Below are 23,564 nucleotides of genomic sequence, written 5' to 3' on the forward strand. Positions count from 1 at the left end.
GCACAGCCGTGACTATTCTAATTTCCTATATTGTTCTGAGCTGTACATTCTTTGGCTGAGTGGCTTTTATTTACTTTTCTCTTCTTTACTTTAATAGCCAGACATTAAAGAACAGAGTATTCAGAGGCATAAACAGAAAGAAAAGAGTGATTCTATGTGTGCAAGCAAGAGAAAGATTTGGAAATGACCTAAGAAGACTAAATTTGTGCTTCCTTATCACAGCCTTAAACTACAACATAAGCAAAACCACTTTATAGCAACAATAACCTCCTATGAAATAGCATGAGTAAGAATTTAGTGTCTATATACTTGTAATTATTAGGCTTATATGTACAGAAGGTTTTTGGTTGTTGTTGTTTTAGACAGTTTCACTTTTTAGCCCAGGCTGACCCCAAATTCACTATGTAGCCTTGGCTTGCCTCAAAGTCATGGCATCCCCCTGCTTCCACCTTGAAAATCTTGGGTGACAGGAGGGAGGTTCAAATGTATAGCCTTAAACAAGTCACACGTTTTTAAAACATAGAAATAAGCATGTTACCAGTGGCAGGTCTGGGCTGGGTGTTTTCAGATTCTTGATGTCTTAATCAGGAACAAAACAAAAGCCCATATTTATTACAGAGTCACAGGGAACCGTACTTGCAAAGAAAGCAACAGTGGAGCTAAAAAGGGAACACACGTGGCAATCAGCGGGCCACATGAGTGAGGACACTCAAGGCCCTCATTCATTGTTTGGTCATTCAAGGGAAGGAGGAATTTGGTTAATAAGGATGCAATCTGAGTGGTTCTCTTTGACAGGTTTAGATTATATTGGCCTTTGCTCACTGCACATGTCCCTTTTTGAACTTTAAAATCTTTAAAATCTCTGATTTTAATTATATAAATACCAAATTAGGTATAGGCAAAAAGATAATAAATAATCATCTCTAAATGTTTACTTAGAGACAGTTTCCTCTAATTGCCTATGCATCTAAAACCAATTTAGGATGCACTGGTCCTCCCATGATGTATTGGGACTGTGTTTGGATAAGAACTGTCTAAGATTAATGGCCAGTAAGGAGAACAAAAACATTGTTCAGAGTGAGGTGTGCTCAAAGCTCCATGCAGGTGAGTTCTAGATGCGAACAGGATTCTAGACCCATTGTTTAGAGAGAGGTGTGTGTGCATAGCACACATAGGTAAGGTTCTCAGGATGTTGTCTGTTATTGGAAGCATGGTGTGTGCTCAGGCCAAACTAAGTAAAGTCCTGTGTTAGTAAACTGTTCCCAGTGCCCGCTTGCCTCAGCAGAAGGTCTTTTCCATGTAAGGAAAAAATATTGTCTTAGTTAGTGTTCTCTTGCTGTGAAGAGACACCATGGCCATGGAAACTTATAAAAGAGAGCTGGGGCTGGCTTACAGTTTCAGAGATTTAATCAATCTTCTTCATGTCGGGAAGCATGGCAACATTCAGGCAGACGTGGGGCAGGAGAAGTTGCTGAGAGTTCTATATCCTAATCCACAGGAAGCAGGAAGAGAGAAAGACTGGGCCTGGCTTAGGCTTTTGAAAGTTTAAAGTTTACCTACCTCTAAACTTCCTTCAACAAGGCCACACCCACCCCAACAAGGCCAATTCTCTGAATCTCTCCCAAGTAGTGCCACTCCTTGATGACTAAGCATCCAAATATGAGCCTATGTGGACCATTTTTATTCAAACTACCACTACTATGAATAAATTATGTGTGGAAGGGATCTGATAGATATGTTTGACAGGGATTTAAAAATGTCTGTCTTAAATGTCCACAGAACTGATAGAACCCTGTGGAGAAAGCCAAGAAAATGATATAAGAACAAAACATGAACACAAAAGACCAATTTCAAAAGAAGCCAAACAGAAACTATGTAGCTGAAAAGGATAGTAATGGTCACAAATGTCTCTGAAAGGATTAAAAACCAGTTCTGAGCATATGAAAGAACCAGTGAACTTGAAAATAGTTCAATGGAAATCATTGCCTATGAGAAACAGAAGGCAAAAAATAAAGAAAAACAAGAAAAATAGCAAGAACACCATGTGCTAGTAACTTTTGTGCCACTGTGCTCAAAGCACATCTCAGAAAGAGCTTGAGGAAGAGAAGATTCATCTTGACTCTCACAGTTTCAGAACACTTTCTGATAACAAGAGCTGTGCATCCTTGTTCTTAGTATGGGTATTTATGTGGTGGTAGACAAGGAAGCAGAGAATGAAGGTTGGAACCAGAAGCAGCACGATATTCAAAAGCCCTCTCTAGTGACCTGTTTTACCGGGTAGGCCCCAACTTCCAAAGACTCACCACCTTCACACTTCTGTCATGAGTTGGGGACTAAAGAATAAAAACATGAGCTTGTAGGGGTATGTTTCTGATGGCTACCATAACAGACCAACACATGTACTGTGGAAATTCTAGAAGTAGAATTGAGTGAGTGAGAAAGGAACACAGAAAGAAATTTAAGGAAATAATTGTTTACAATGTCTACAATGTGATGAAACACATAAATATAAATATCCAAGAAGTTCAACAAACTTCAAGAAAGATGAACATGAAAAGACTCATGCAGAGGCAATTATAATCAAATTGTAGAAAGATGAAGAAAACCCAGAAAGCAGTGGGAGAGAAGCAGCTTGTCCCAAGACAGTAGACTGATCTAGTCAATGCACCAATATTTAAAACAGGAGCAAGAGCAGCAGTAACAGCATGGGGCTGGGTTAGAAGCTCAGTGGTACAACTGGAGAGTCTACCAAGTCCTAGGTTTCATCCCAAGGACTAGAAAAACAAAGCAAAACAAAATTAAACAAGGACAAAAATCTTCAACCAAGAATTCTTTATCTCACATAAATGTTTTTGAAATTGTGAAAGAAATAGACATTCCCAAATAACATCTGGGAGAGTTTGGTACCAATATTGCTGCTAGCCCAAAAATTCTTAGGGAATTTTTTTTAGGGTGAAATACAAAACGATGGACAATAACATGAAGTAGTGTGAAGTTACAATGAAATAAATATATAAGTGTTTACAAAGGCTAATACTACTTTAACTATTTTACCTCCATGTTTGATTTCTGAACAGTTCGCGAGAATAAAAATATTATTCTGAAATGCAGCATTATTTTAACTAACTTCTGCCCCACATCTTGTTCTTCTAGATATGACTTAGAAGACTAGTACATTGAAAGAGTTATTAGTTTATCTTGTTTGGATAAATTGTATAAAGACATTTCTTTGTTTGTTTGTTTTTGTTTTTTTGAGACAGGTTTTCTCTGTGTAGTCTTGGATGTCCTAGAACTCACTCTGTATACCAGGCTGGCCAGGCTGGCCTTGAACTCAGAGAGTTCCATCTGCCTCTGCCTCCCTAGTGCTGGGATTAAAGGTATGGATCACCACACCTGGCCTAAAGACACATTTTATAACTGCAAAAGCTGAAATAGATGGAGACAGTGGTATAAAGAAGACATATAAGCTTTTATGTCTTAAATTAAGTTTTTACAAATTTAAATTAAAGTGTAACTGCAGGATGTTAAGTGTAATCCCCATTGTAACCACAAAAATTAGCTTTAGAATATGCAGAAATATATGGAATGGATTTAAAGATTTCACTATAAAAGTTGGATAAACACAAAAGAAGTCAGAAACATAGTAAATGTGAACGAAAAACCAAAAGCAAATGACAGAAATAAGTCTTTTCTAAGAATTACTTTACAGAGGCCTAGAGAAATGGCCCAGCAGTTAAGAGCATTGGCTGTTCTTCCAGAGGTCCTGAGTTCAATTCCCAGCAACCACATGGTGGCTTACAACCATCTGTAATGAGATCTGATACTCTGTTCTGTCATGTACATGTACATTCAGTTAAAGCTCTCATATCTATAAATAAATGAATATATTAAAAAATAATTACTTTACATTTACTTAGATCAAACATTCAATAAAAAAACAGTGATTAACATACTGGATAGAAACATGTTCAATATTTGCTGCCTAAGAGAGTTTTCTTTAGATCCAAGGACATATATTTGAAAAATTAAAACTGAAAGAACAGAGAAAGATATTCCAAGAAAATGCAAGCAGAGTCAGCAGGTATGAATGTACTAATATCATTCAAAAGAGATTTCACATAAAAAGCTTTAGAGACAAAAGGTATCACATATTAAGAAAAGGCTTAATCCAGCAAAAAGATACAACAGTTATAAATGTTTCTATAATTAATTACAGACCATTAAGACAGATGACCCAAGAGCAGATAAAATTAAAGTGATAAATACTTCAACAGTATACTTAGAACCTTTCAATACTTAATACCCATTGATGAATACAATAGAAGATGAATAAGGGCATAGAGGGTTTGATGATAATTCACCAACTATACCTAATGGCTATAGACACCACTGTGGACGTAGACATGTTCACGAGTGTGTATGAAAAATTTTTTCAGAACAGATCATCTCTCAGGCCATGCAGTATCTCAGTAGATTTGAGCAGAACCACACTGGGCAACATTTTCAGAAGAGAATGTTAGAGCTCGATCAGTGAGTAATAGTAGAACATTTCTAACAAACTAAGAAACAGCTAATGGGTCAATGAAGAAATCTTGGGGGATTTAAAGAAATAAATGATATAAAGAAAATCAATGGAACCAAAAGTTGGGTCTTTGAAAGAATCAGGAAGATTGGAAAGATTTTCTTTTCCTTGATGGCTTTAAACAAACATGAAAGAGTGAAATCACTAATATCAAAATGAAAATTAGGGATAGTGCTACCAGTTATGGAGAAAACATTGGATTGTCAGAGATCATTGTGGGCAATAATACAACAAATGTGATATAAGTTAGATGAAATGGACAATCTAAGTAACACAAAACCTACCAATACAGAATCACAAAAGAGGAGGAAATTTGAATACATGCATGGTTAAGGAGAATAAAGCTATAATAAAAAAATACAACAAAAGTCCATAAACAAGAATTCTGGAACCTTTTGGGTTTATTGGTAAATTCAACCAATCATTCAAAAAGCAAACAGCAATCATTGTCAAACAATCATCGTCATTTCGAAAAAAACTGAAGAGAAAGAAATGCACCCCACCTTATTGTGTAAGAGCTACATCATCCTGATATCCAAACCAGGAAAACTGTCTGCAAATATCTCATGATATTAGTAAAACACCCTCAACTGAACAGAAATCAGTGTACATTAAAAGCTTACAAATAATAAGTAAGTAAAATTTATCCTTGGACCATTAAGATGATCAGTATATAAAACTCAATCAGTACAATCTGCTACTCTAACAGAATGAAGTAGGGAAAGTACGGGATTGTCTAAATTTATCCAGGAAAAGCACTTCACAAAACTTATCACTGTGCAGGTTGATTATTGCCAACTTGATACAAACACAGACTTCTGGAAGAAGGACCCCCAGTTGAGAAAATATCTTAATAAGATTGGCCTGTTGGCATGACTGTTAGGTACTGTCTTGCTTGATGATTGGTGTGAGTGGGCTCAGTGCACTGTGGGTGGTGGCACCTGGGGCAGGTGGGTTGTATTAAAACAAAAACAAAAACAAAAACAACAACAAAAAGAAAGCCAATTGAGTAATCCAGAAGGAACAAGCCATTAAGCATCAATCTTCAGTGCCTTGTATTTCAGTTCCTGCTTCCAGGTTCCTGTCTTGAGTTCCTGCCCCAAATTCCCTAAGCGTAAAATGAATCAAACACTTTCTTCCCCAAGTTGCTTTTTGCTAAAAGTGTTTTAGCACAGCAATGGAAACCTTAAGACAGGCATTAGTTCATGACTCAGTAGAAACTAACTATCTCATCTGAAAGCCCTATGTGGAAAACTTGTTATCATCAATTGAAAAGATAAAAGTGTTTGAAAAACAAAGAACAAGGAAGATGCTTGATTTTCGTCACTCAGATTAAGAGTACAGGAACTCCACAAGGAAAGCAACAGAAACAGAAATTTGAACACAGGGGTCTTCCTAGAGACTCATACTCCAACCAAGTACCACACATGGAGATAAGCTAGAACCTCTGCACAGATGTAGTCCATGGCAGTTTAGTGTCCAAGTGGGTTACATAGTAATGGGAAGAGGGACTGCCTCTGACATAATCTGATTGGCCTGCTCTTTGATCACCTCCCCCTGAGGGGGGAGCAGCCTTACCAGGCCACAGATGACAATGCAGCCACTCCTGATGAGATCTGATAGACTAAGATCAGAAGGAAGGAGAGGAGGGCCTCCCCTATCAGTGGACTTAGGGAGGGGCATGCATGAAGAAGGGGGAAGGAGGGTGGGATCGGGAGGGGAGGAAGGTGGGGCTTATGGGGGGGATACAAAGTGAATAAAATGTAATTAATAACAAAAAGAGTACAGGAAGGTTTAGTTAGAAAAGTTAGCCACTGAAAACAACTAAAAGCCATCGGGGTTGAGAAGAAGCAGAGTAGTCCCTGTTCATAGGTGATGTGACATGAGTAACACGCTGAAGAGTTCATTAAATAGAGTCACTGTTCCCAACTGCTTCACCTGTGAGATGAGGACTATACATCTCCAGGTGAGAGAGAGGAAGCACCTGGGGCCCAAATGAATAAGACAGTATTGTTTTCATCACTGTGAATAAGCACACCTGCACTCAGTTTTTCTCATGGTACATACTATGCAGGAATTGCCGTATTAGACAATGAGAAAAAAAATTGTTAAATAAAGCTCTATTTGTTTTTATGTTATGTATATAGCATGTATGTATGTTAAGTGTATAATGTGTATACATGTGTACCAAAGAGCTTGTGGAGACTTGAAGAGAGCACCTTCTCACCTTCCAGAGAGAACCTCTGGAACTGGAGTTACTGATGGGTTGTGAGATGCCATGTGGCTGCTGGGAATTGAATCTGGTCCTCTTCTTGGTCTAGGATAAGGTCTTTCTTAAATATTGTCTTCGGTCCACCATTTTGAACAACTTCACTCCATCTGAGGAGCAAAAGGATGTAAAGAGGGAGAGGTCTCTGTATCACTGCTGGAGAAAGAGATTCACCTCGTGGTTCTCCAGGGGACACGCTTTCTTTCTTCATTTTCCTTTTGTGTCCTTTCCCCTTAAGAATTAATGAAGATATTATTAAGATAAAACCTTAATAAGAGATTTCATTGTTTAAACCATTGGTCTCTAAGGATGAGCCCTTAGAGACTCCCACTCCCTGTGTGGGAGCCAACGCTTCCTGTTATGCTCTTAGCACCTTGCCCCACCTCTCCACCTCCAAGGGCTGTTTTTTTTTTCTAACAACCTGTATCTCACCATCAGACATATGAGCAGAGAGCACAACCATCACGTGGGCTAGAAGAAAGCACGGCTTAGGACTCAGGTCCGGAATTGTCCACTCCTGTTACCAAACATCCTCTTTTCTTATTCAGCCATTTAGATCAGCATTCTCAGCATTTCCTGGCTAACAGCTTACATTTTAATACATTTTACAACAGGTTTACTGATATGTAATTCACATGCCATAAATTCACCCCTGCAAAGTGTATAACTCAGTGTATTTTAGTTATATTCATAGAATTGTGAAGCATTACTATTTAAATTTTTGGAGACTTCCATCAATCTAGAGTGAAATCGTATAACTGTTAGAGCTTACAAGCCATCCATCCTCCTCTCCCTGCCACTGCATACCAGGCAACCAGTAATCCATGGGGTTGTGTAATCTTGCCATTTCATAGAGATGGAATGAGATAGTACATTGTTTTAGTACTTTTATGACCGCCTCCTTTCACTTAGCACAGTGTTTTCAAGGTTTGTACATAGTGCACCGTTAATGAACATTTTCTTTCCTTTCGTGCCAAATGTGATTCACATTTGTGCCAAATTTGTGTACAGAACATTTTTTATCTAAAAAAAAATAATAATAACAGTTAATCCACTCCTCAGCTGTGACATATTTGCATTGTTTCCAGGTTTTGGTTATCATGAATAATATAACTGCTGTAAATATTCACATACACGCTTTTGTGTAGAGCCATGTGTTTTTATTATTCATGGGTTTATGACTCATAAATAGACATTGCTGATTACCTGTGTATCCCTAGCGTGATTGATGGCAACTCATTTAATATTTGAGTAACTGCCAAACTGTTGTCCAAACTGGCTACATTTGCTCCCATACCAATTTTTCTTGGAAAAGTTTGTGCGTTATGTATGTGTTTAACGTGTGTGCATGTTCACGTGTGGGAATGTGGGTGCACAGGGGCCGTTGCACCCATGTCAAAAATCAGAAGAAAACGTAATGTATTGGTCCTCGTCTCCTACCTTGTTTCAGAAAGGGTCTCTTGTGGTTTGCTACTTCATAGGCCGGGGTAGGCGGCCTGCATGCTCTTGGGGGTTCTCCTGTCTCCGCCTCCCACCTCACAGTAGGAGCGCTGGGACTGCAGATGCAGGCTACTCTGTCCTCCTGTGTGTGGGTTCTAGTGATATACATGCGAGTCCTCACACATCAGTCATGAGTGCTTTCCCCAAATGGGCTCCTCCCCCAGCCTCTTTCACCTTTATACTAATAGTGTACGAGGCTCCCAGAACTTCTCTAAATTCTAGAAAACACTCATTTCTGTTTTCCTGACTGTGGTTATCATAATGGGTGTGAACTAATGTCTCATTGTGGTCTTGATTTGATTTTCCTAATGACCAATTTTGGTAACTCACCTTCTATGTGCTTACTGGGCATTTGTTTATATTCTTTTGAAAAAAAAATGTCTTTTGAAAAAAAATGTCTCCTTAAACTCTTCACTCATTTTTAATAAGGTTCTTTGTCTTTATTTTGTGGGTCATATGCATTATTCATAATCTGGATACAACCCCCCTATTTATTATATGATTTTCAAGTGCTACCCTGAGTCTTGGTTTGTCTTTTCACTTTTTTGATGAGATCCTTTGAAGCACGACAGCCCTTAATTTTGATGTACAATTTACCTACTTTTCCTTAGTAACTTGCGCTGTTAGTAGGACTCTATCTTTTGATCCTTTTCTCCCTAGATGAAAGCTGTCAGCTCTCTTTGCACTACTCAACCAGCTGGCTTAGATGCAGTCTGTGGGCTTATCTGAAATGTATTATGAGGCTGTAGTTTTGTTTTGTAATGGGAGAAGAGTAACCAAAGAACATTCTTTGAGACAACATAGACCCAACCCAGTAGCAATGGCATATTTTGTAGCTGTTAGAATCAGACTCAAAGAATCTTTATATGTATATATAAATTTATATATATAAAATTTTATATTATATATAATTTATATATAATTATATTCTAGGTGGCTGGGGATGCTGCTCAATGGGTAGGAACACATGTTTCTCAAACATAATAACATGAGCTCAGATCCCAGCATGTATGTAAAAAACTGGGCATAGCCCCATGTTGCCATAATCCCTGTGCTACAGTCCACAGAGACAGGAGGCTCTCTGTGGGTTTCTGGCTGCTAGCCTGGGTTTGAGTTTATTGAGAATTAATGTTTTAAAAGAATATGAAGCAAAGTGATAGGCACTCAATGCCCCCCCCCCCCACAGCCTCTGCAAGTACACACAGATATATATATATATATATATATATATATATATATATATATACCCATGCACATGTGTGAGCATGCCCGTAACCAACTCATACACAAAGCATCAAAGTACAGTTCTACCACAAAGCATTGCTCAGTTAGGTATTCCCAGGGAACCTGATTCTACCTCATGTGGATGGGCACACCTTCAATGGCAAGAGCCTGGGTCCGGATGCAATAGGAAGCTCCTGCTAAAGTTTCAGAAGGTAAGCTACCACCCCAAACCAGGGAGAAGACGTAAAACACCACACAGATCTCCATTAAGCCCAAAACTTTCTCAGCTTCTTCTCTCATTTTACCTGTGAGCTGTCACAACACTGAGCAGGGTATTTTTATTGGAAGACAAGTAAAATAAGACTCTGGGAGATCAAAGGTGCTCAAAGTGAAATGGCAGGAGAGTAGTTCTTGATTTGAAGACAAGAATCATGCTCTCTCCACATAGGAGCACAGCGTACCCAACACCAACTTCTATTATGGTAGCCACTTGCTTGCTAAGAGGATCAAAGAAACCTTGACTCTAAAGACAGAAAGAGGTAGTCATGGGACCCATGAAAAAGCTCCTTTCCGAGACCAGCTACATTATCTAGGGATCTTTCATGAATCCATGAGACAACACAGACATACACATAATTTAAATTTGTAAATTAACTGTATTGAAATGCAATTTGCATAAAATAAGCCAACTTTAGATTATAGATTATTATTCATGTGTTGTAAGTGGTGATTAATCTTTACTATTGATATATTTTCTGGTAATGCTGCTGTTAGTCCTAAACAGCTGTATACCCAAATCACCACACAGAGACTGGGTTTATTTAGTTAACTTAGAACACAATGCTGGGCAACAGTTAACTCCATCCTAAACCTCCAAGCCCTCATAGTTTCCTAACATTTAGATTTCCCACATTATATTTGCTTTTTGTGAAATCTTAGGTCCAGTCCATCTCTCCATCTCGTTTCAAGATCTGTCCTCCAGCTCTCTCTCCAAGATCTCCTCTCTCTCCTCTCTCTCCTCCTCCTCCCACTCATATCCTGTCCCTTTTCCCTTTTATCTCTTTTCCCTTTTCCCTGCTCTTCTCTTTGCACAACATTGTGGCTAGTTGTTGTATTTTGGCCTGTTTACACATAGTTGAGACAGGATGCTCAGAGTAAGTATCACAATGCAATATCCGGATTGAAACGAGAGAGTGTGTGTGTGGGGGAATCAGCATTTGAATGAACAAGGGTAAGGTGTATACATTTCAAAAGAACATTACACCAACATTCATGTTTTTAAACAAATGCATGTCTCGTAAAGCCATCACCTGAAAATATCTTCACCACCTCCCCTTAGTAGTTTAGTGTCCTTTGTCAACTTGTCTGGATCTAGAATCACTTGGGAGGTGGGTCTCTTAGCATTCCTGTTGGGGATGATCTTGATTTTATTGATTGAGATGGGAAGAATGCCCACTGTGGATGGCACTGACCCCTAGTTGGGATCCTGGACTGTCTAAGTGGAGAAAACAACAGCAAGCCTTCATCAGTCTCTATCATTGATTGCGAATGTGATGAAACCAGATGCTTCAAGCTTCTGCACCTTGAATTTGCTGCCACGGTAGACTGTACCCTTGAACTGGGAGCCAGAATAAACCCTTTCTTTCTTAAGTTGTTGGTTTCTAAGTATTTTATCACAGCAACAGGATAAGAAACTAGGCATTCGTGCTTCCCTGTGTCTGTTTTTTTTTCCCCCTCAGGAAAATATTCTTGTAACATATACATGCTATTTTACTTTTCAGTTATTTATTCCTTTAAATTGCTAGGCAGTAAGAGTGTCTTTTCACTCAGTGAATTCTTTGTCCCACCAAATGTTGGACTTTTGCATTTTTCCCCCTCCATTTTGATGATTATAAATGTAGAGGGAGCACATAACAGTAGGCTCTCACTGTGTCTGCATGTTTACATTTAAGTAAGTGCCGATGAGTGAAGTGGAAATTTCTGGACTCAGTTTGGTCATGTGATGTTTTGCTGCAAGCTGGGCAGGTGATGTTTTTCTGTGACCCCTCATGTGTGAGGGACGTGACTGACCAGCTGAGAACATCCATGGGTGGACTTTGAGGAGAGACCATACATAGAGGCCCACGCACAGTGAGACATCCATTGCTTTTTGGATTGACATTGCTGCACTGCTCTTCATGCTTTGACACTGGACTTTGCAGAGAGAAATGTTCCAGAGAGCTTTTCCAGTTAATTCAACTGAGTTTTTTGGCTTTCACTGACTTTGTGTTGGCCTTTGGACTGGACTGCTGGTAGGCTGATGACTGTGTCTGGTAATCCCCTAACAACCCATCAACCCTAATCAGCAGGAAGTAGATAAAAGAGGACTTTCTTCTTTTCACTTTTCCTTTTTTTTTTCTCTTTTCCTTTTCTTTTATCTCTTTTCCCTTTTCCCTGCTAATCTCCTACTTAAAGTTGGTGGGGTTAGGGGGAGAAGGGATTGGAAGGGAAGTAAAGGCACTTAATAACCCTAAATAAAATAGGTTTGGTGAAAAATCTAAGCCTACAGATGAGTGTGACTGCTGAGTCACAAGGGCAGACTGATATTATATGTTATGTGAAACTGCCAATCTGTTTTCTGAAGTGTCTTTACATGCCTCTTCTCCACCATGCATAATGCCAGGGGCTGCAGGTTCTCATCAACACCAAGAATGGCCAGGATCTGTAGGAGAAATAATGAGATTCCTTTAGGGTTTCAATTTCCATTTTCTTCAAAATTGATGATGAGCTGGGTGCAGTAGGACATGCCTTTAACCTTAGCACCCAGGAGGCTGGATCTAGCTGGTTGGAATGAATTCGAGGTCATTCTGGTTTACACAGTGAACTTCAGGACACTGATGGCTATGTAGTAGAAACTTGGTATGTATAAACAAAGAAACAAACAAACAAACAAACAACAAAACCAAAAATTCATGATGCCAATTATTTTTCATATACTTACTGTCAAGTTAGTTTTTAATGGAACCGTTTGTCTTTCAGTTATTGCGATATAAAAGTTTATTTTTATGTATTTTTGTCCGATTCTTTTCTTAGGCTTAAGTATTGCCGGACATTCTCTTCTGGCGTTTGGTTCACTCTTTTCACTTTATTAATATAGTTGTCTAAAGACAACTATAAAGTTGAAAATATACATGGCTGTCTTAATAGGAACAAAAAATACTTCTCCAGTGTGTACATTCATTTATGAGAGAAACTCACATTTGCTAGAGATTTGCCAATTTTATTGATTTATTTTCTTTATTACTGCTTTTCTATAATCTATTTTATTAACTTGCTACATGTACTAAATTTCTCCTTCCTTCTTTTCTTCCTTCCTTCTTTCTTTCCTTCCACCTTCTCTCCTCTTTGTCCCTCTCTCCTTTCTTTCTTAATTCTTTTCTTTTCTGTTGAGTTTCTTTTTGAACAAGGCCTAGCTTTTTAGCTCAAACTAGCCTTAGGCTCTGGGTTTTCCTGCCCAAACCTCCTGAGGATTATTGTAGAGGCTTGTGTCATCTCACACTGTTTTATTCTTGTTTTCTCATTCTATTTAGACTCCTATAATGAAGCACCACAGACAAAGCCTGGGTGGCCTGTAAACAGAAACTTAACTGTTCACAGTTCTGAAAGCTTGGGATGCCAAGCTAAGGACAATGGTTGATTCAGTGTTTGTTGAAGCCTATCTTCCTGGCTTGGAGGTAACTATCTTTTGGAGAAGTTTTTGCATGGTGGAAAGAATGAGCTTGCTCTGTGGGTCTCCTTCATTAGGCCACTAACCACATTCTAGGCAGCTCCACCCGAATGAAGTCTTACTACTGCACATGGAGGGGTATTAGGATTTCAACATACACATCTAGGTTGGGGACATCTTAGTTAGACTTGGCATCACTCTGAGGTGACACCATGATTATGGCAACTCTAATAAAATGAAACATTTAAATGGGCCTGGCTTACATTTTCAGAGGGCTAGTCTAATAAAGTCATATTTGGAAGCATGGCAGCATTCAGACATAGTTGTTGCTGGAGATGGAGTTCTATATCTTGATACGCAGGCAGTAAGTATGAAAATGTGTGTGTTTCATACTGGGTGTAGCTTGAGAATTTAAGACCTCAAAGACCTGCTTCCACAGTGACATACTTCCTCTAACAAGGCCACATCTCCTCCAATAAGGCCACACCTCTTAATAGTCATTCCCTACGTCCAACCATTCAAGAATCTATGGGATCAAGCCTATTCAAACTACCACTGGGGTAATTTCCTGTATCATTTCTTTCTATCTGTTTCCTTTGTTTTCTACCTAGTTTCTTAATCTGGAAAATCAAATGACAGAGATGTTTATATGATATTTGAAAACAATAATTTTCTCTATAGCTGACTTTTTTGATCTTTCTCACAACTTTGAGATATGTTGTTTTTACTTATTCATGTCCAAATATTGTTTTTAAAACCAGCATGATTTAGGTTGGTTATTTCAACAAGTTTTATTTAGTTTCCAAGTATTTATAGACTTTCTAGGTAAAATTTTATTATTTATAATCTAATTTCCTCTTCCTTTGAGAACAGATTCTCCATGATTTGAAGCCATTGTGGTTTTGAAGTTTTATTGCCCATTATCAGGCCAATCTTGATAGATTTTGTTTTTGTTTTGCTTTTTGTTTGTTTGTTTGAGACAGGATTTCTCTGTGTAGCCTTGGCTGTCCTGGACTCTCTTGGTAGAACAGGCTGGCCTCGAACTCAGAGAGACGTTCTTGCCTCTGCCTCTCCAAGTGCTGGGGTCACAGGCATGCACCACCGTGTCCAGCTGATCAATGTTTTACATGGGTTCGAAAGCAGTATTTTTTTCTGCTGTTGTTGGACAAAATGTTCTTGAATTGTCATCAGTTTAAGTTACTTAATAGGAATAAGTATTCCATAGAATTATAGATTTTTGTCTACTTGTTGTATTCATTGCTGAATGAGGGGCACTGGTAAACGTTTATAGATTCTAAATTTTCTTACTAGTGCATGTGTGGGTATGATATAGGAGCATGATGCAAGCATGCACATAATTGTGTGTGTTTACAGTACATGGACATGATGTCTGTGTACAAGGGCATGATGTGTATATGTGTGGGTATGTGTGTACACATGTGTGTATATGATGTCTTTCTGGAAGAGCTAGATGTGTGTAGGCAAACATGTAATGTGCTGAACCATCTCAGTAGTGTTTAAAACCAATCTTATTATTTTTTACTCTTTTAGAACTTCATGCATGTATACATAAAATACGATCATATATTCTACCCATTTAACTCTTCTATCTGACGCCAATACCCCTTCCCTCAAAAAGTTGTGTCTTGTTGTTTTGACAGTCCACTCAGTCCAATTAGTGCTGTGTACGTGTGTCGGGGCTATCTGCTGGAGCATGGGCAACCTTCCAGTGTTTACCTTCAAAGTAGGATGATTCTTCATCCTCCCAGCATTGACCAACTGCCAATAGCTTCTCAGTAACGGGTGGGACTCGGAGGTAGTCTACTTATCTATGTTGAAGCTTAGGGTTGCTTTATCTTGTGTAGGTCTTGTAGAGATAACACCAGCTGCTGGGAGTTCATGAGCAATGGCCACATCATGCAGAGAAGACAGCAGTTCTCAGGACTCTTCCCCATAATTCAGCTCTTACATTCTTTCTGCCACCTCTTTTACAATGTTCCCTGAGCCTTGGTAGTGGGTGGAATGGCAGGTTGAGAAAGATGGATAATTTAGGGCTACACACTCAATCTCCTTTTCTCCACATTTTCATCAGTTATGCATCTCTGCATTGTCTGTTGTCCACTGCAAAATGGAGTATCTTTCACCAAGGACGTGAGAAGGCCAACTCTGTGTGTTTATCCACAAATATATAGAAGGCAGTTTGACAACGTCGTCATTTAGCGAAATAACAATAGCAGGGCCTCGACATCTGTGAGGTTTTGACCAGGATTAGAGTATTAAGAATAAAATTCCCTGGCATGGACCAAGTCACAAATCCAACCTGAAAGTGCTTAGTGACTCTGTAACTGTGGCACACTGTCACAGCAGTGGGCATACTCTGCTTGGCTGGGTGATATTGTAGCAGGCAGGGTCCAGTACTGGGTAGGACCACTAATATCGTTTCTCCCAGCAGCTTCCATATTATCTTCCAGCATTATCAAACTAAGACAACAGGAGGAAGTGGAAGTGACTTTTAACTTTTAATATATTATTTACTTATTTATTTTATTGTAAGTGTATTTAACTGTTTGTCTGCTTGTATTTATGTATGTGCATGTATGGTACCAATAGAAGTAGTAAGAAAGTGTTGTTCCTTTGGAACTATGGGTGGTTGTGAATAACCAATCATATGAGTTCTGAAAATTGGACCTGGGTCTTCTGCAAGAGCAGCAGGTTTGCTTAACCACTGCACCAGAAGCCATTTTTAAATTACTGCTTTTTCTGTTATTCTTTTCTGTTTGACCAGGCATTGAAGCATATCTTGAAGCAATATTATTTGGAACAAACATACTTAGGATTGTTATGACTTCTTGATGAGTTATTATTTATCATTATGAAATATCTACGGGCAAGCCCTTTGTTTGTTTTTATGCATTGGTGTTTATTTTTCCCGAAGTCTGCGGTGCATAGTTCAATGCTGGTTACACTATGTTTCTTACAATAACTACTTTCAAGCTAACAGCTTTATTGAGATAGCATCCTCAGGTGCACCATCCCCCTTTAGACTGTGTAATTGGGAGGTTTTCAGTATCTTCAGGGCTCTGGGCAAGCAGCCTCACTGCATGATAGACCATGCTTATTGCTATAGAAGTGGGTTCTTCTGTGTTTTAGCTACCAGTTATATTCCTAAACCCTGATGGTACTAAACAAACATGGATCTGCTCCTTGTTTTTATAGATTAACCTCATATGGACATCTAATAGAAAGGGAATGATCAGTGCTGTTTTGTCCCCAGACTCCTTGATTTAGTATGGTACTCCCAGGATTTGTTCAGACTCCAGCATTTTCTTAGTACCTATTTACCTTTCTTCACTCTATTAGAGAACATTTCTTAGCTCTATTGTAGAACGTTTTATTCATCTGCTCATCATTTGATAGGCATATGTATTATTTTCATTTTTGGCTATCATAAATACCTTTCAAGGCTTATATGAAAACTTTACATGGACATATATTTTTCATTTCTCTTGGACATTTACCTAACATATAGTTTTTTTTATCTATTTATTAGGGTATAATTGCTGGGTTGTGCAGTAGGTCACTCTGTGTTTAGTATTTTGAAAAAAATGACAAACTGTCAAAGTGGCTTCACCATTTACTCTCCAGCAGTTAATGCATGCGTCAAAAAACTCTGTGTGTCACAAGATGAGCATCATTATGACTTCCTCAATTTAGTCATGATTGTGTATCATATATCATTGTGCCTTTGATTTGATTTTCCTATGACTGACGATGAAAGGACATCTTCATGTGCTTGTTGGCCATTTGTTCATCTTCTATGCAGAACATCTGTTCAGAACCTCCATCTAGTTAGAAGTGAGTTATGTCTTTTAATGAACAACTTTTAAGCATTCTTTGTAAATTCTTCATAGTCACCCTTTACTGGTATACAGTGATCAATTATATTATTCTTTAAGATGCCTTTTTCTTTTGCAATCTTGATAAGTGTCCTGTGTAACACAGAAGTATTTCTGTGTTTGTGAAATTCAAATAAAAATAACTATTTCTCTTTCATAGCTTATGCTCTTGGCGTTCAGTGTTGAAGCCATTTTAGTGTGAGGCCAGGATGATTTGCACCTATAACTTCCCTTTAAGAATTGTGCAGTTTTAACAGTTACACATGTGCCTTTCTCTAGTTTGTCCATTTCGCATCTCTTGTAAGCAGGAGTCCAAAATCTTTTTCACACATGGCTGATTGATTAATTGTCCCTATACCCCCTTTTGAAGAGTGTCATTTCATCACTGGATTGTCTTCATATCCAGGCTGAGCGTGAAAGCATAGACATGTGGCTTCATTTCTGATTTCTCAACTCAATTTCACTGATTTCTATGTCCAACTGAACTGTACTGATTGCTGTTGCGTTGTGGGAAGCTGTGATACTGAGGAGTAGGAGTATTCTCTCTCTGCTTTTGAAGAGTGTTTTTCTTTTTCTTTCTTTCTTTCTTTTTTTTTAAAGCTTTTTGTCCCTTGCAATTTCATATGCTTTTTAGTACTAGCCTGTCTGTCTCCATGAAGAAGCAGGCCAAGATTCTGACAGAGCTTTTACCAAGTCTCATGCAGCATCTGTTGCCATCTTAGGTAACATAAAGTCTTCCATTCTGTGAGCATGGGTTATTTGTCTGTTTATTGAGATCTTCTTTCATCTGAGTTTATTTTATTTATCCGCTTATTGAGATTTCAGGAACATTTTGTAATGTCAGCGTGGAAGTTCATAATTTATGAAATTTTCTTCTAAGTGTATTATTCTTTTTGTTGTTATTTGAAGTAGCATTATTTTTTTTAAATTTTTAATTACTTGCTGCAAGTATAAAGAAACATAATTAGTTTTTGAGTATTGATTTTGTATTCTGTCTTCCTTCTGACTTCTTGATTAGGTCTCACAGGTTTTAGTGGCTTCTTCAGTATTTTTTATTGTCCTGGCTAGAACTGCTAGTATAGTGTTAAATAGAAGAATTTCAAGTGAGAATTATTGTCTTGTTTGTGATTCTACTGGGAGAAGTATCTAGTCTTTCCTAATCAAATATGATGTTAGCATAAATATTTTTCTCAATGCTTTTAATGAGACTGAGGAAATTTGCTTCAATTTCTAGTTTGTTGAAATCTCTTTTTAAATCATGAAATCAGGTTAGCTTTTTCAAATGTTTTTTGGGTTGATCATGTGATCTGTTAAGTGCCTTTTCAAACTGTAACAAACTATCTGAGATGATATGTAAAGAGAAAACAACTCATCAGGAGTGGCTGCAGTGTCTTCTTCTGTGGCCTGGTAATGCTGCTTCCCCCACAGGGGGAGGTAATTAAAGAGCAGGCCAATTAGTTCATGTCAGAAACAGTTCTTGTTCATATTACAATGGAACCCACTTGGATACTGAACAGCCATGGGCTACATGACTAGGATCAGAAGGAAGGAAAAGAAGACCTCCCCTAGCAGTGTACTTGGAGAGGGACATGCGTGCAGAGGGTGGAGGAAGGGAGGGATTGGGATGGGAGGAGGGAGGGAACCACTGGGGGATACAAAGTGAATAAAGTGTAATTAATAAAAAATTAAAAAAATAAATAAAAAAGAAAAAAACCAAAAAACAAAAACAACAACAAAAAAGAGAAAAGATCTATTTTGTGTTACAGTTTTGAAGTTCCATTCTGTAATGAATCAGGCTCCTTGTGTTGGTCCGTGGCAGGGCCGTGCTTTGTGGCAGGGCCACATGGCAGAGAAAAATTCTTTATGCTGTGATCAGAGAACAAAGAGAGAAAAATAAAAGCAGCTTCTTTCCCACAATTCTCTTGGAGAGGATGATCCTGACGACCTTAGGGTCTTCTACTGGTTTCTACCTCTAAGAACTTCCGTCAGTGTTAAACAGTGTCACTGTGGAACAAACTTTTATAGACAGATTGGGGGTGGGGCTTTTGCATTCAAATAACATGTTCTTTTTGTCTATTATTCTATTGATAAGATGCATTTATTAATTTTGAATTTTAAGGTTACTTGTATCACTACAGTAAATTCCATCAGGACATATTTTTAACATTAATGTGTCTGGATTCAGCTTCATATTTTTACTGAAGTTTTTGGCATTCAGATTTATAAGAGATATTGTCCTAAACTAGGTGGTGATGGCATGTGCCTTTAATCCCAGTACTCAGAAGGCAGAAGCAAATGGAGTTCAAGGCCAGCCTGGTCTATAGAACAAGTTCCAGAATAGCTCTGGTTACACAGAGAAACCCTGTCTTAACACCTCCCAAAACCCCAAATAAGAGAGATTGTTTTTCTATTGTCCATAGTTTTCTTGTTGTATCTTTTATTTTGCATGAGAAAAATGGCTCCTTAAAAACACTAGGAAATAACTTCTCTTCTACTTTTTTGGTGCCTGTGAAGAATTGGTATTATTTGAATGTTTGGTGGAATGTGCCTGTAACTTTTATTTTTTTAGGGAGATATGATGACTTTGTTACTACAGTTTAATTTATTTGCTAAATATTTATTCAGATGGTTTATTTCTCCTTGCATCAGTTTTGTATTATATTTAATTCTAGAAAAAAAATCCTCTATATCCAATTTATATAGTTATTGGCCATGATATTGCTCATGACATTCCTTTCAAATACCTTTTTTTTTTTTCCTCTACAGATTCAGGATTAATGTTTAGCTCTCATTTCCGGTGATTTCCTGGGTAAGGGTTGGGAGGTGAAGGTTAGGACGAGGGAGGATGGGGGCTGAGAGGCAGAGGGTGTGGGGTGTGGGCAGGAGTGAGGGGTGGAGGGTGTGGGGTGTGGTTTACACAAGAAACAGAATCGCAGTTGGTTAAAAGGAAGAGGAGCCTATCAGACCTCGCAGTAATTCTGGCACATGATGTAAAGCTAAAGCCCAGAATAAAGTGGAGGAGAATTAGGGACTTTTGGCTACAGTTATTTCCAACTATGGAATATGAAATGACACCAGGGAATACTAGAAAGTTGACTGCAGACTGCAGTTTCCAGATGTGAGCGGGCAAGGCGAGGAGAAGAGTGAAAAACAGTCAGATAGGCAGATATGTAGAAAGCGTTATTTGGAGTTAGGGTGAAGAATAGCTCAGGAGGCTTGGATGTCATGAATCTAACAGATGCCTTCATAGCTCTGGGGGAGGTTTGCTGGAGAACTGGCTCCAGTTTATGCTAAAGTGCTGTTCAGGGAAGACACTTCCCTTCTTAGTCTTTTGTGGATGCCTTACAGATTTCTCTTGATAAGGCTGGGGCTGTACGGGTTGTCTCTGCCTTTTGGTTTCTCTGCCTCATTCTCCAGCTCACAGTTGTAAATGCTCTGCAGAGTTTACTTTTGCTTGGAACACAGAGTAGCTTATGAGAATTTCTTCCTTGGCACTACAAAAGCAATATTGGTCTCTGAAAGACATACGTGCAACAATCAGCCTCTGATACCATTGATGCTTCCAGGATAGAGATGACTTCCTCAACATTGGTCTTCCCTGTGGATGGAGACAGAGAATTGCAAGATCTTGAGGCATAGTATTAACTGAAATTACTGGAGGCTCATAATAGTAAGGAAATTATCATTATATATCACCATATCATGTACCATTTCCTACTTTCTTTTTTATTACAAAAAGATTGCTTGCTAAAGTTGGGAACATTAAAAAATCTCACATTAATAATTAAACCAAAATGGGGGTAATTGCCCTTGCATGAGCAATTGTTAGTTTATTAAATTGCTTACTCTCTGAGTATTGTTCAGTGTTCAAACACTAAGTAGCAGTCATTAAGACTGACAATATGATAGTCCCTACTTATTTAGCACCTTCTTCCCAGTCATCTCAAGAATGTAAATCAAATATTGAATAGTTTATAGAATTAAACATTGGCCTTGAGATTGATCGCTACAGGAATTTATGACTTGATTGTCACATTCTGAAAGTACTGAGTCATGTCACCTTTGCATTATTAAAATCTTGTAAGGTTTTTTGTTTGTTTGTTTGTTTGTTTGGCATTTATTTGTATATTTATTTAGTAATTATATTTCTTTATTTTTGATTTTAATTTTTTATGTTAATTACACTTTATTTACTTTGTATCCCAGGTGTAGCCCCCTCCCTCATTCCCTACCAATCTTAGTCTCCCTCCCTCTTCTCCTCCTATACCTCTCCCCAGTCCACTGATAGGGAAGGTCTTTCTCCCCTTCCATCTGACCCTAGCTTATCAGGTCTCATCAGAACTAGTAATTATATTTTTTATAAGTTGACAACAATCGCTGGAATGGTCACTTTTATAAAATTGTGCCTTAGATGGGGACATGCTATTTATTTTTAAGACAAAGGAATTAAGTCTACATGTAATAGAAGAATTTCTGCAACGAAGTAAAGAAATGAACAAAATCCTTTGTGTTCTATGTGTTTCTATGTATATATGTGTGTGGTGTGTGTGTATGTGATAAGTGTGTATGTGTGGTGTATGTGTTTGTCTGTGATGTATGTATGTGGTTTATGTGAATGTATGTATGTGAGTGTGTATGTGTGTGTGTGGTGTGTGTGTATGTATGTGCATGTGTGGTATATGTATATGTGTGTGTGCGCGGTAGGTATATGTGTGTTTGTTTGTGTAGTGTGTATGTATGGATGTTGTTTGTGGCATATGTGTATGTGTGTGGGTGTGTGTATTTGTCTGTGTGGTATGTATGTAGGTGTGTGTGTTTGTGGTGTATGTGTGTGTGTATATTTGTCTGTATGGTGTGTATGTATGTGTTTGTGTAGTATGTGTATGTGTGTACGTATATTTGTCTCTGTGGTGTGTGTATGTGTGTGTATTTGTGGTGTGTGTGTGGTGTGTTTATGTGTGTGGGGTATGTGTATGTGTGGTGTATGTACGCGTATGTGGTGTGTGTGTGTGTGTGTGTGTGTGCGTGTGTGGTGTGACGCTGAGGACTGAACTCAGGGCCACATGCATGTAAGGGAGATTTCAGCCTCAGGGCTCTATCTCCCTAATTTCTTATAAAGTGGGGGTTCCTCTCAGTAGATCAAAAGTATATCAGAGGAAACTTAAAGCTTCTAGTTGGGAGCAGGTGTCTTGTTTACTGTCTTGGAATTTCAGAAGCGAAAGCTGCAAACTGATGATGCCGAGAAGTTGATGACATGGGAGCAGCCATCTTTGTAAAATGTTTCCTGTGAACCAGCTTCTTTCCACTGTACTGTTACCTTTCTCGGAAGAGTCCTGAAAACTGGCTGACCCATTTCTACTTTGCAGTTAGAAGATTTGTTGTAATGTTTCTTTAAGTCACTCCTTGTCAGTGTTTCACCAACACTTGTAGAAGTGTTGGGGTTCTGGGATGACTCTCAACGTTTGTCACCATTTGCTGCTGTGATTTTCTTCCTTATTTGTCAGGGAAATAAAAATATCATTCTATGCCAATTTACTTATTAAAGTTGTTATCATAACACTTGAATGTTGGTTATTCCTGCTGATTGCTGCAAAAAGCTGTGAGGAAGGTGCGGCTGTCAACCCTAAACCTGACCTCAGTCAGAGCTCTTCAGATGCATTTCATGTAGACTAGATCTAATAAGGCTAGTCATTTGGGTCAATCTTTCAATTCTAATACATTGGCCACCAGGTCACTGCTCTATCAAATGTAATAGTTTCAAAAATATTTTTGTGCATATTAACTTTCAGTCTCATGGTGCCACATGATAGAATTTATTGTTATGAATTTCACAAAATTTTATTATGCTCTGTCTAGAATTGTTCCTTCTCAGATGTTGTTGGATCATTTTAGAAGTTTGTCTCAGTTTTTTTTCCCCATCACCAGATAAAATGTAGTTCTCAAATAGATGCCAACAAGTGCGTTTTAGAAGATGAGACATCTATTAAAAATTATAAAACTTTCAGTCTTCATTGTGTCATGATTGTGCTCGGTAAACAATTCGGGCAACACAGAAAGAGGCCTTGCTTCCTTGTCACTATCCGCTTCTACAGCCTAGGATGGGAGTCAGGTAACTTTCCTTCTCTCCTTTGAGTTTTAGTCTTAGATCACATAGCTGTTAAGAAACAGCTATGATTTGGACAGTTCCTCTAAGGCTGGTGCCAGTGTGCCTGCCCCGTGCCCCGCCTTGTGTGTTATGCAGATTTGTCAGTTCGGATTTCTCTGCCCTCAAAGTTTTTAATCTCTAAAGCCTACTGTGAGTAAAATGGCTTTGACCACCCTTGCATATCTTTTCCTCAAACCACTACATAAATTTGTAGTTTAATTTCCTTTCCTGATATTGTATCA

The sequence above is a fragment of the Meriones unguiculatus genome, chromosome 11 (genome assembly GCF_030254825.1).
Source record: "Meriones unguiculatus strain TT.TT164.6M chromosome 11, Bangor_MerUng_6.1, whole genome shotgun sequence".
Lineage (NCBI taxonomy): Eukaryota > Metazoa > Chordata > Mammalia > Rodentia > Muridae > Meriones > Meriones unguiculatus.